At 43.8% G+C, this 13820-nt stretch overlaps 1 protein-coding gene and 1 pseudogene across 4 annotated transcripts in view; one reads left to right on the top strand and one right to left on the bottom strand.

Annotated features, from left to right (window-relative positions):
- The window catches only part of ARHGAP26 (Rho GTPase activating protein 26), a 563256-nt gene that overhangs the window by 72717 nt on the left and 476719 nt on the right, over window positions 1-13820 (top strand). The window lies entirely within an intron of this gene.
- On the bottom strand, window positions 4919-5107 carry LOC148777064 (small EDRK-rich factor 1 pseudogene; annotated as a pseudogene).

Raw genomic sequence — 13820 nt, 5'->3', positions numbered from 1 at the left:
TCAAATGTGCTTTTAAGTTTACTCAAGGCTGATTTGAACACTTGGAAAAGCTGAAGTGGCTTCTCCCATGAGACTTTAGGTAGGTTTCCAGGTAGATCGAGTTGAACTTGAGGCTGTTTCTGTGCCACAGAGATTGTCAAGCAGATTGAGCCCAAACCATAACAGATTCCTGACCGTATCTTGTTATTACATTGGTGGGTCAGGTGTAGAAGATGATAATCAGCTGATCAAGTGAGATGAAATTAAAACGGCATTTTTACTTTAATTCATACCTGTGTTTGTTTTTAAAAAGTTTATGTCACTAAGTAATACCTGTAAATAGTACACAATTTAGAAGGGACAGGAAGGAATGCAAGCATCCTTAAATGCCTCCTGTCTCCAGATCCCTGGTTCTTCTACTGGAGACAGCATTTCACCCATTCTTGAGTATTTTTCAGATATAATTTATGCATGTGCCAGCAAATACATATTTATATATTTCTCCGGTAGCAAGCCATATGCACTGTTTTGCATATATTTGCATTTTGTACTATTTTAATGGATTTTGAATATTATTCAACTTTGGTACATATAGAGCAAATTCCTCTTTAGCATTGCATTGTATGGCACTGTATGGACATAATTTATTTAATCAGGCTTCCTGGGTGGCTCAACTGGTAAAGACTCTGCCTGCAGTGCAGGAGATGTGGGTTCAATTCCTGGGTCAGGAAGTTCCCCTGGAGAAGGAAATGGCAACCCACTCCGGTATTCTTGCCTGGGAAACCCCATGGACAGTGGAGCCTGGTGGGCTACAGTCCATGGGGTTGCAAGAGTCAGACATGACTTAGCGACTAAACCACCACCAAATAATAGACATTTAGATAATTTCCAACCTTTTGCTACTATAAGCAATGCTGCTGTGAACCTCCTGGTACCATCTGTCATGGACAGATGAATGAGTAAAACTGTAGGGTGAATTCTGGAAATGGAACTGCTGGGCCAGAGGGTACGTACACTTTTCATTTCAATGGATATCTCATAGGAGTGCTTCTGAGAAGTTCTGAGTGAACTGAATTTTATAAATCAAATTTTTGGAGTAGAAAGGAAATTCATCATTTGGTTTATCATAGAGTGGCACCTGCAATAAAGCAATGCTTCGAGTTTTGTCCATTTCCTACTCCTCAGTTTGTGTGTACTTCATTCTTGGATCAGAAGTGACAACAGAATTGTTCCCTAAAATGAGCCAGAGCTGGACTGGTGATCACTTGCGTGTGGGGCCCCCGGAGAGCTTGTCTGTGCTTCTGGTGAGGGTGCTGTTGAGTTCTATCTTGGTGCAGTGTGTGCTTTACTTTGGAAGTTTGTCAGGTGTGAAGGAGGGCAGGCTCCCACCTCTGTTGACAGAAGACTTTTATTCTGAGCCAGTAGGCACAGCGTGTGTGTCCGTGAAGCATTTCTGGGAAGTGGCAGGGAGCTAGGCGTTTCCGTCTGACCTCTCTCTGCCGGCTGCCTCTTCAGCAGAGCTTGGCACTTGCCCTGATGGAGGGCACGTGTTGTCTGTGGTCTCTATTTCAGTGCCTGGGACCACTCACATTGGGGTGGAAGGCTCCTGGTAGTGGGGTTCTGGGACGGGGTGGGCATAGTGACTGCTCTGGTTGCTCGGCGTCTTCAGGAGGCCAGGGAAGCACAGACCGTCCACAGTACAATGATTCCTGGCAGGTTAAGAGGATCTCTGGGGAGCTAGCAGAGGACCTGGGGAAAGGCAAGTCCAGGGAGGCAGTGTTCCTAACCATCAGTCTTCTAAAATCACCGAGGTCATTTCTGCCCCACCTTAGCACGGTTTATTTATTTTGAAAAAGTCTACTCATTAAAAATTACATTTATTTCAAAAGAGAACTTTATAGCATCCTGAAATCATGGGTTTGGTGTGGTTAGTAATGTTTTTTTTCCTAGAGTATCTTCAAGTGATCATTAATTCAGAATCATTACATTGAAAAGTATTTGTTGTTGTATGATCTAAAATAGAACTATATTTTATCACTGACTTGAGCTTCCCTCTGCTTCGTGCTGTCCTGAAGCAGAAGTGTGTCACAGAACAGACACCATGTGGCCATTGTGCCGGGAGGGAAGGGAAGGGCAGAGATATGCTTCTCAGACTCAGGTACTGGTGTCAGGGAAGGTGGCAGTGTGCCAGCGAGTATGCAAAGCATGTGGCAGGGAGTACACTTCTTGAAAATCTGTTTTACTCAGTGGAATCATTATCCGAATATTCAAACAAACAACCATAAATTATAGAAGAGAAATCAAGATACCATGGCACTTTTCATGGAAGACCTGCTGGTGTGACTGAAGAGGAGAACAGAGGAAGGGGGAGCAGGCGTGTCCCTGGCTGAACTCTGCACCCCCAGAGAAGACCTGCAGTGTATGGTGGGGGACACGGGGCTAAGAGCCCTTGCTGAGGTATTTCCATGGGACCTACAGGTGGAGACACCTACCAGGTGGAGGGAAAAACAGGCCAGGGGCCCCAGAGAGAGAGTGGGTACTGCTGTGGGTTTGGGTCTCACCAGGTGCTGTTAGAGGCCCAAGCAGTCCATTGAAGTCACTGGGAGACTGGGACTCACCCCAGAGATTCTAATGTAGTTTGTCTGGGTTGCAGCTTGTGCCAGGGGAATTTTAAAAGCACCCCAGGTACTGCTAACGTGCAGCACAGTTGGAGAAGCACTGGCGTGGAGTGAGAGGAGCGTGGGGCCGAGCCTGTGGGCAGTATCAGCACTCGGCAGAAGAGGCGGGTGGGATCGTGATGGAGAGATTCGTTCCGATTAAGTATGAGGTGTGTCTTCCTGGGCAGTGTGGTTGAGGGCTTGCCTAAAGCCTTTGAAACCAGAGAAAGCAGTTTAAGTATGAGGGTGATACGTATCCACCATCCAACATTATTGTGAGGAGTAAATGAGATTATCATAGGTCTCGTGACTAGCGGGGTGAGCAGGCCCATGGTAAGTCCTCTGTAATTGGAATGTCACTACTGTCATTTCTAGATTTGTCTCTGGAAGGAGCCATTGGAGAAGGTCAAGGAGTGATGGGGAATTGACTCTAAAGGGTATAGGTTCTCCCGCTTCAGAACATCTCAGCATGTGGCTCCACACCTAGGATCAAATTGTCCCATGAGCCTTGGGAGGCCGGGAAGCTCCTGAAGGGAAACTTTCTGCTCATACCCAGTCACAGGGCACACATTTCCCCACAGTGAATCCTGTCAGGGTTAAAGTCATTTGGGATCAGAGCCTGTGATTATATTGTATGTTTTTTGTCGGGAATGGCTGATGGCTCTGGAGGACGAGGTGTGCACCAAACCCAGAGAGGGCTGGGGTGCCTCAAAGGTGCCTTTGGATAACTCATTTCTGGCAATAGCTCCTCCTTATCTCTCTTCTGATCTCAGTGGGTTCTCAGCCTCCTAGGAAGGACTGGGTGACAGAGCAGACAACAGCTACTGCTGTTGGGACCCTGGGGTGTTGACCCGTGCAGCCTTCCCCTTGTGATTTGCTTCTTAAGAAATTCTGTAGGCCGCTCTTCCAGAAACAGGGAAGGGGGTTTGCATTTGTATCTGACTGGTGCCTTGAGATGTTGAGACAAATCCTGCCCTAGGCCGGTACCCAGCAGAGCATCAGCCTCATGACTCTGACTGTGGGCAGTGCGGAGACCAGGCAGGCCCTGGGGATGGGCACCTTGGCACCTTCAGCCTCGTCCAGCCCCAGCCACACCCGGATGTGTCTGGCCTGCTGGCCAGGCCTTGGAAGCCACAGATGACTTTGCTTGCTGCCCTCTCCCAGCCCTCTGACCGAAGCCACCCTGAGCTCAGTGTGCAAGGTTAGCAAACCACCATATTGTCAGCTCTGTGTAGAGCAACAGGATGGTTCTCTCTCTGGAAAGAAATTCTGTTTCTCTCTCTAGAGCCAGCATGGTTGGAATCAGTTCCCCAGCGGGAAGCTCTGCTCCAGTGCTTGGAAAATGGGAGTGGCACTGAGCTTTTGGCCCCCGTATCTTTTGGGTTCTGTCTTTGGCTTGGTTTCCTGTCCCCTGTCTCTTCTGGCTGGCATCACATCATACTGTGATGAAAGGAGAATCCCAGCAGGGCTTGGGATTTTGCACTTGAGGTGCAGAGTTCAAGCGTGAAGATGGTTATCAGCCGACAAGAACCTATATTTGGCTTGTTTGCACAAGTCTTAGTTTTGAATATTGGGGTCTCATCTTCTTCCCCTCCCCTCTAATCTGGAGAACTGAGCCCCTTAAAAAGAAGATTGAAATGATTTTTGGTGGTTATCTTAAATGAGAGCCTTGTGAAATGTTGCGGAGGAGAAGGATGACTCATGTTTCTTACTGTGACACCTCAAGCAGTCAGGTCACTGAGCTTCTCAAATGTGTTGGCATGGAGTTAAGCAATGGTGGGCAGAGACCTTGGAGGTCCTGCCTTAGGATTTTTTAAAGTAACTTAATGAGATGTAATTCACATACCACACAGTCTACTCATTTATAATGTACAGATCATGACTTTAAGTATGTTCACAGAATTTTTCACCCATCTCCACAAGTAATTTTAGAATATGTTTGGTCATCATCCTCAAAAGAAATCCTGCACTCCTTTGCCAGCATCCCCATCTCCCCAGCTCTAGTCAGCCACTTAAGATTTTAACCCAGGGCCCAAACCGTGGTGCTCGCCTGTCTGCTTTGTCCTTAGATAGTTTTATTTATTTATTTTTCATATGCATGGTTAGTGTTTTATTCTTTGAAGAATGGTTCTGAAACATCACACTCCGTCAGGTTGAAAGGAAAAGTTTAAAATAGTTTTATAGGATATAACATATGCACTGACTGTTCACTCTATGAAATCTTGGTCATAGAGCTTACAATACACCTAGTTAGCAGTAGCACCCAGGTTTCCAGGGAGTCATTATTTCTCTCTTGTTGGCATAGACTTCTTCTCATTGGCTGCCTTCCACTTTTGTTGCATGATCTCAGAGTCCCGCTGCTTCCTCTGAGAGGTAGTCAGGCTATCCTCTTTTCTTTTTCCCTAACTAATTTCCTGGGATTTCTTCATGTTTTTCTGGTGGGCAAGTTCTCGTTGATTTCCACGGGCCATAATGACAACCGGACTGAGGCTGGAAGAGAGCAACTCGGAAAAGCAACGACCGCCTTGCACGCTCAGCCACCGTTCCCACCCGTTGATCTCTTAGATCGTTTTAAACTATAGATCTGTTTCCTTTAAGGAAATGGCAACCCACTCCAGTATTCTTGCCTGGAGAATCCTGTGGACAGAGGAGCCTGGTGGGCTGCTGTCCATAGGGTCACACAGAGTTGGACACGACTGAAGTGACTTTGCATGCATGCATGCACTGGAGAAGGAAATGGCAGCCCACTCCAGTATTCTTGCCTGGAGAATCCCAGGGCTGGGTGAGCTTGGTGTGCTGCCGTCTATGATGTCATGCAGAGTCGGACTGAAGTGACTCTGCGCGTGTCTGACTCTGCGTGACCCCATAGACGGCAGCCCACCAGGCTCCCCCGGCCCTGGGATTCTCCAGGCAAGAACACTGGAGTGGTTTGCCATTTCCTTCTCCACTGACCACCTTAGCCTTTTGTAAAAGAACAGAGTTAAGTTCTTTCTGATGGCCCACTGTGAAAATAATTTAAGATACTGTAAATTTTTAGAAGCATTTTTCTAGTCTTTATTAAGTATAATTTGTGGTGATAATACTTATTATCCTAAAATAGAGGTGCAGGATCGAGAATTTAAATCTTTTTCTGGGTGCTTAATCTTTCTTAAAGGTAATACTGCTGCCATAATTTCTTGCATAAATTTCTTGCCATAATTTCAGCATAAATTCAGTTCAGTTCATTCAGTCGCTCAGTCGTGTCCGACTCTCCGTGACCCCATGAATCACAGCACGCCAGGTATTTGTAAAAATAGCCTATTAAATACTAATTCTCAAGTATATTTTAAGTACGTATAAATTCTATGTTAAAACCATAAGCTAGAAGAAATATATAGCATAGTCCTAGGATTTCTAGATTGTTGACATCAAAAAGTAAACCACCCTCTTTAAGACTTAACAGAACTTTAAAAAAAATTGCTTCAACGTATGAATTTAAGACTTTATTCAGCAAAATCATTTATTTACACAGTGGGGAATGCTGGTTTGAGTCTGTCAATGAAATAAAAACAGGGTGAACAGAGCCAGTACTGAACTGTGTATGTATTTTGTACCAGAGCTGACCAGCTGTTTCCTTACCCGTGTCAGGAACGCTAAGAGCTGCGGTACTGCGAGACACTGGGTAACAGCACGCCACAAAGGCCCAGGGATGCCCTGGGGCTTCCAACGCAATCACCAACTTTTTCTTTTTTTATAAATATATAAAAAAATAAAAAGCCAGCAAAACCAGCATTGTGATGTAGGAAACAGAGTGTAACTCTAAAGTCAGTGGATCAGTAAAAACCTTATCAGACCATCCATAGTTTACAAAGTGATCTGTTCCTCAGACCACTAACCCGGAGTCTAACAGGTGAAAAATAGATCGCTTTTTAGAAGGTAACAGTGATCTGATAAGGATCTGACTTAATGGACATTAAGAGGGGGTTGGCATAGTCAATGAAGCAGAAATAGATGTTTTTCTGGAACTCTTTTGCTTTCTCCATGATCCAGCGGATATTGGCAATTTGATCTCTGGTGCCTCTGCCTTTTCTAAAACCTGCTTGAACATCTGGGAGTTCACGGTTCACATACTGCTGAAGCCTGGCTTGTAGAATTTTGAACATGACTTTACTAGCGTGTGAGATGAGTGCAACTGTGTGGTAGTTTGAGCATTCTTTGGCATTGCCTTTCTTTGGGATTGGAATGAAGACTGAGCTTTTCCAGTCCTGGGGCCACTGCTGAGTTTTCCAAATTTGCTGGCATATTGAGTGCAGCACTTTCACAGCATCATCTTTCAGGATTTGAAACAGCTCAACTGGAATTCCATCACCACCACTAGCTTTGTTCGTAGTGATGCTTTCTAAGGCCCACTTGACTTCACATTCCAAGATGTCTGGCTCTAGGTCAGTGATAATATATTAAAAAGCAGAGACATTACTTTGCCAACAAAGGTCCGTCTAGTCAAGGCTATGGTTTTTCCCGTGGTCATGTATGTGTGTGAGAGTTGGACTGTGAAGAAAGTTGATCGCCGAAGAATTGATGCTTTTGAACTGTGGTGTTGGAGAAGACTTTTGAGAGTCCCTTGTACCTCAAGGAGATCCAACCAGTCCATTCTAAGGGAGATCGATCCTGGGTGTTCATTGGAAGGACTGATGCTAAAGCTGAAACTCCAATTCTTTGGCCACCTCATGCGACGAGTTGACTCACTGGAAAAGACTCTGATGCTGGGAAAGGTTGGGGGCGGGAGGAGAAGGGGACGACAGAGAATGAGATGGCTGGATGGCATCACCGACTCGATGGACATGAGTTTGGGTGAACTCCGGGAGTTGGTGATGGACAGGGAGGCCTGGCGTGCTGTGATTCGTGGGGTCGGGAGAGTCGGACACGACTGAGCGACTGAACTGAACTGAACTGAACTGAAAGGTCTTAACATGAAAGTCCTTCTTCCCTACAAAAGACCTTGCATTGTTCTAGGAAATGCCAGCCCAGATGTAGATAACACGTTTTCTATGTCTGTTTGTTTTCTCTTTCTCTCATTTGCTTCTGTCCCTTCTTTTTCTTTTGCTTTTTTCCCCTCCCTCATTCTTTCCCTGTGCCCTTCCTACATCTTGCCTTGCCAGAGGGCAAAAACAGTGACTGATCTCTGACCTCTTGATTAAAGCAAAACCTTTTATAAATGGGAATGACCTGAAATCAAGTTCCAGAGTTTCTGGGTTATGCTTAAAAAGACTTCTAGATTTGCGGTGACTATGACTCTGTAGTGCCAGGAAGAAACGTGGGCTCTGAGTTGGTACTGTGTTGTAGACCGCACTGTGTGGGGTCCCGTTTCCTGTTAAGCTTCCTGTGTTAGGTTCCAGAGGTGAAAACTGCTCAGAACCAGTGAGGGTATAAAATGTCTGGCCCCTGGTTAGCTGTTCTGATGAGGAGCATATTTTTTTCTTCTCCTAATGAGACTTGATGCAAGCCTCATTTTTTTTTGTCATTGAGATGGGGGTGCTGTTAAGATTATCTTCAACAAAAGTAGGTCGGTGATTTGTATTTCATGAGGATAAATTTGGGGACGCTGAATGAGAGCATGTTATTTGGGTTAGTTGAACAGATCCAGATGTAATTATGTATATTTATAATGCTGCTTAGAGACCTAGAAACCTATTTAGGATAGGTCAGGAAACTGGGTATGACATCTCAGTCTTTACTAGTATAATCTCTGGAAATAATATATTTTGGACATAATTAAATGAGACCCGGATCAGGTGGGTTATATCTCCTTCCCTCCAGCTGAACAACCCAACCCAGGAAGTTGTTAAATGGTGTGATAATGTGAAGATAGCAGGACTCCCCTTCAGCCTTCTTCTGAGGTGTGTATCTCTCACCTTTTTCATCACGTAAACTAATTTTTTTTAAAAAATTAATCAATAAAAAAAAACTTGTATTTTTTCCAATTATACCAGTAATGCATGCCAATTAGATACAACTTAGAAATTACAGATGAATAAAAGAGGAAAATGCAAAACACACCAATAGTACTGATTAGAGAGTCTCATTTTGGTTTTATCTTTTCTACTCAGGTTATGATCATCTTTCCTTATGATTATACACTTTCTGGAATTGTTTTTAGTGGTTATGTAATATTCCAGGTATGCTCTGTCAAGACTTACTAATAGCCTACTTTTGGGCAGTTAGGTGGTTTTTCTCTTTTTCATGTTCATTAACCAATCTATAATGAACGTTCTTACAGCTATGGCATCATTAGCTCCTTAAGAGTATTTACATAGGTTGCCCCGTTTCTTTTCCGGTCTTTAAGATTCAGTTCTCATCTTTCTGCTTGTTCCCTTCTTTTCCTACAGGTTGAGCAGAACCTTGGAGACAGAAAATGGATGTCTTTTTTGAGTGCCACAGAATGAAGAGCCTCATATATTGAATGCATATGATTGCATTCATTTGAACATAGTAACTAGTAACATGTTTACCACCATTTAACTGTTTATTACTATGCCAGAACCTTTTATTATGTGTTTTACAAACTATTTCATTGAACCTTCACAGTAGTAGTATGAGGTATGTAGTAATATCCCAATTTATAGACTAGAAAACGGAGACACAGAAAGCAAAAATAACTCATTCAAATAAAAAGTATTAGACTCAGGGTTAGAACTTTGAGCCAATGCGGACTCTTTTGCTCTTAACCAGTGGTGGACAGTTGACTATAATCTTAGCCCAATCCCTTAAATCTTCTGTTTCTTCCTTTAAAGTGAAGTTAAGTGAAAGTCGCTCAGTCATGTCCAACTCTTTGTGACCCCATGGACTCTACAGTCCATGGAATTCTCCAGGCCAGAATACTGGAGTGGGTAGCCATTCCATTCTCCAGGGGGTCTTCCCAACCCAGGTCTCCCATGTTGCAGGCAGATCTTTACCAGCTGAGCCCCGAGGGAAGCCCTTGCTTCCTTTATAAAGTGAGAATAACAGTACTTGCTTGAGAACATTGTAAGGATTAAATGAGCTAGTTGTGAACAGTATCTGGCCCCAAATCACTGCAGCTGTTGCTCCTCTAATGACTATTTCACCTTTTGTAGGGTAGGAATAATATAGATACTATAAAAATACTCTTTGTGCAGTGTCTACATTTGAATCTCTGACTTTCTCACTGGGGATGAATCCATGTGTTGGGGATTATCTCTAATAAAAGTTAAACTGGGCCTCATACTCTAGTCACTAATGTTTTGATGGCTTGGTTTTATACACGTCTGCTCACAAGATTCTGATGCTGACTTGTCAAAAACCACTCTAAAAGTAACACATCCCATGAGCACCGGTCCCATCCCACCCCCAGCCTCACTTACCTCGAGGTGAACACCTTCACTTTCTTGTGCAGGCAACTGAATTCTAACAGGGAATTCTTCCTTGAGTCTAACCTCAATTATCCGTTACAGGACTGGACAAAAGTGGTATTTTAGATAAGTGTTGGTGTTAAGTGGAAGTCGGTGATCTCTGTCCTCTGGTCATGAATTATCCCCATTTCTAACTCCAGTCGTTTAGTTGTGCGTGCCCTCCTGTCTCTCCCTCCCCTCCCCCCAATCACTCCTGCCTCTCAGCAGCCATGAACACTTGGGCACTTCTTTCTAAGGAAAACAGTGCCGGTTCTCACACGGCATTCTGAGAGCATATCTAGGCTGACTTATCTAGGGATCCAGAACAAGGCACTTTCCAGACATAGGACCTTTCCATTGCTTAGAACACCTTTGCTAGAGCTCTTCATGTTGCTGCTGCTGCTAAGTCACTTCAGTCGTGTCCGACTCTGTGTGACCCCATAGACGGCAGCCCACCAGGCTCCTCCGTCCCTGGGATTCTCCAGGCAAGAACACTGGAGTGGGTTGCCACTTCCTTCTCCAATGCGTGAAAGTGAAAAGTGAAAGTGAAGTCGCTCAGTCGTGTCCGACCCTTAGCAACCCCACGGACTGTAGCCTACCAGGCTCCTCCATCCATGGGATTTTCTAGGCAAGAGTACTGGAGTGGCTTGCCATTCTCCGGAGCTCTTCATAGTGTTGGCTTTATCTCATCTTTCGGGACTCAGCCGAAGGTTCCCTCAAAGAGTCCTCCCCTGACCATCTGATCCCCTCCTTTATGTCGTTACCCTGGTTTATACATAATGTGCCTATTCCACCCTTTAAACTCCCTAGTGCGTTTTTAATTGAAGGATAATTGCTTTACAGAATATTGTTGTTTTCTGTCAAACCTCAACATGAATCAGCCATAGATATACATATATCGCCTCCCTTTTGAACCTCCCTCCCATCTCCCTCCCCATTCCACCCCTCTAGGTTGATACAGAGCCCCTGTTTGAGTTTCCTGAGCCATACAGCAAATTCCTGTTGGCTGTCTATTTTTCATATGGTAATGTGAGTTTCCATGTTACTCTCAACATACATCTCACCCTCTCCTCCCCTCTACTCATTCCATAAGTCTGTTCTCTATGGCTGTTTCTCCATTGCTGCCCTGTAAATAAATTTTTTGGTACCATCTTTCTAGATTCCTTATATTTGCGTTAGTATACGATATTTATCTTTCTGGTTTACTTCGCTCTGTGTAATAAGCTCTAGGTTCATCCACCTCATTAGAACTGATTCAGATGCATTCCTTTTTATGGCTTAGTAGAAGACTCTTGAGAGTCCCTTGGACTGCAAGGAGATCCAACCAGTCCATTCTAAAGGAGATCAGTCCTAGGTGTTCATTGGAAGGACTGATGCTAAAGCTGAAACTCCAATACTTTGGCCACCTCATGCGATGAGTTGACTCACTGGAAAAGACTCTGATGCTGGGAGGGATTGGGGGCGGGAGGAGACAGGGACGACAGAGAATGAGATGGCTGGATGGCATCACTGACTCGATGGACATGAGTTTGAGTGAAGTCCGGGAGTTGGTGATGGACAGGGAGGCCTGGCGTGCTGTGATTCATGGGGTTGCAGAGAGTCGGACACGACTGAGCAACTGAACTGAACTGAACTGAATATTCCATTGTGTATATATACCATAACTTCTTTATCCATTCATCTGTCGATGAACGTCTAGGTTGCTTCCATGTTCTAGCTATTCTAAATAGTGCTGCAGTGAACAATGGGATACACGTGTCTTTTTCAGTTTTGGTTTCCTCAGGGTATGTGCCTCGGAGTGGGATTGCTGGGGCACATGTGGTTTTATTCCTGGTTTTTAAAGGAATCTCCATACCGTCTTCCATAGTGGCTGTATCAATTTGCATTCTTACCAACAGTGCAAGAGGGCTCCCTTTTCTCCACACCCTCTCCAGCATTTATTGTTTGTAGACTTTTTGATGATGGCCTTTCTGACCAGTGTGAGGTGATATCTCACTGTAGGTTTGATTTTCATTTCTCTAATAATGAGTAATGTTGAGCGTCTTTTCATGTGTTTTTTAGCCATCTGTATGTCTTCTTTGAAGAAATGTCTGTTTAGGTCTTTTCCCCACTTTTTGATTGGGTTGTTTGTTTTTCTGGTATTGAGTTATATGAGCTGCTTGTATATTTTGGAAATTAATCCTTTATCAGTTGTTTCATTTGTTATTATTTTCTCCTGTTCCGAGGATTGTCTTTTCACCTTGCTAATAGTTTCCTTTGCTGTGCAAAAGCTTTTAAGTTTAATCAGGTCCCACTTGTTTACTTTTGTTTTTATTTTCATTACTCTAGGAGGTGGGTCATAGAGGAGCTTGCTTTGATTTATGTCATCCAGTGTTCTGCCTATGTTTTCGTCTAAGAGTTTTATAGTTTCTGGTCTTACATTTAGGTCTTTAATCCATTTTGAGTTTATCTTTGTGTATGGTGTTAGGAAGTGTTCTAATTTCATTCTTTTACATGTAGCTGTCCAGTTTTCCCAGCACCATTTATTGAAGAGACTATCTTTGCCTCATTGTATATTCTTGCCTCTTTGTCAAAAATAAGGTACCCATAGGTGCATAGGTTTATTTCTGGGCTTTCTTTCTTGTTCCATTGGTCTATATTTCTGTTTTTGTGCCAGTACCACACTGTCTTGATGACTGTAGCTTTGTAATATAATCTGAAGTCAGGTAGGTTGATTCCTGTAGCTCCATTCTTCTTTCTTAAGACTGCTTTGGCTATTTGGGGGTCTTTTCTGTTTCCATATGAATTGTGAAATTTTTTGTTCTAGTTCTTTGAAAATTGTCATTGGTAATTTGATAGAGATCGCATTGAATTTGTAGATTGCATTTGGTAGTATAGTTATTTTCACAATATTGATTCTTCCTACCCAGGAACATGGAATATCTCTCCATCTATTTATGTCACTTTTGATTTCTTTCATCAGTGTTTTATAATTTTCTGTGTACAGTTCTTTTCTCTCTTCAGTTCAGTTCACTCAGTTGAGTACAACTCTTTGCAACCCCATGAATCGCAGCATGCCAGGCCTCCCTGTTCATCACCAACTCCCAGAGTTCACTCAAAATCATGTCCATCGAATCGGTGATGCCATCCAGCCATCTCATTCTCTGTCGTCCCCTTCTCCTCCTGCCCCCAATCCCTCCCAGCATCAGAGTCTTTTCCAGTGAGTCAACTCTTCGTATGAGGTGGCCAAAGTATTGGAATTTCAGCTTTAGCATCAGTCCTTCCAATGAATACCTAGGACTGATCTCCTCTAGAATGGACTGGTTGGATCTCCTTGCAGTCCAAGGGGCTCTCAAGAGTCTTCTCCAGCACCACAGTTCAAAAGCATCAATTTTTTGGCGCTCAGCTTTCTTCACAGTCCAACTCTCACATCCATACGTGACCTCTGGAAAAACCATAGCCTTGACTAGACGGACCTTTGTTGGCAAAGTCTCTGCTTTTTAATATACTATCTAGGTTGGTCATAACTTTCCTTCGAAGAAGTAAGCGTCTTTTAATTTCATGGCTGCAGTCACCACCTACAGTGATTTTGGAGCCCCCCAAAATAAAGTCTGACACTGTTTCTGCTGTTTCCCCATCTATTTGCCATGAAATGATGGGACCAGATGCCATGATCTTAGTTTTCTGAATGTTGAGCTTTAACCCAACTTTTTCACTCTCCTCTTTCACTTTCATCAAGAGGCTTTTGAGTTCCTCTTCACTTTCTGCCATAAGGGTGGTGTTATCTGCATATCTGAGGTTATTGATATTTCTCCCGGCA

This window comes from Moschus berezovskii, chromosome 8, assembly GCF_049115385.1.
Source record: "Moschus berezovskii isolate FMDL1 chromosome 8, NW_MosBer_1.0, whole genome shotgun sequence".
Classification (NCBI taxonomy): Eukaryota; Metazoa; Chordata; class Mammalia; order Artiodactyla; family Moschidae; genus Moschus; species Moschus berezovskii.
The sequence above is the reverse complement of the archived record's forward strand: the minus strand, read 5'-3'. Positions and strand labels throughout refer to the sequence as shown.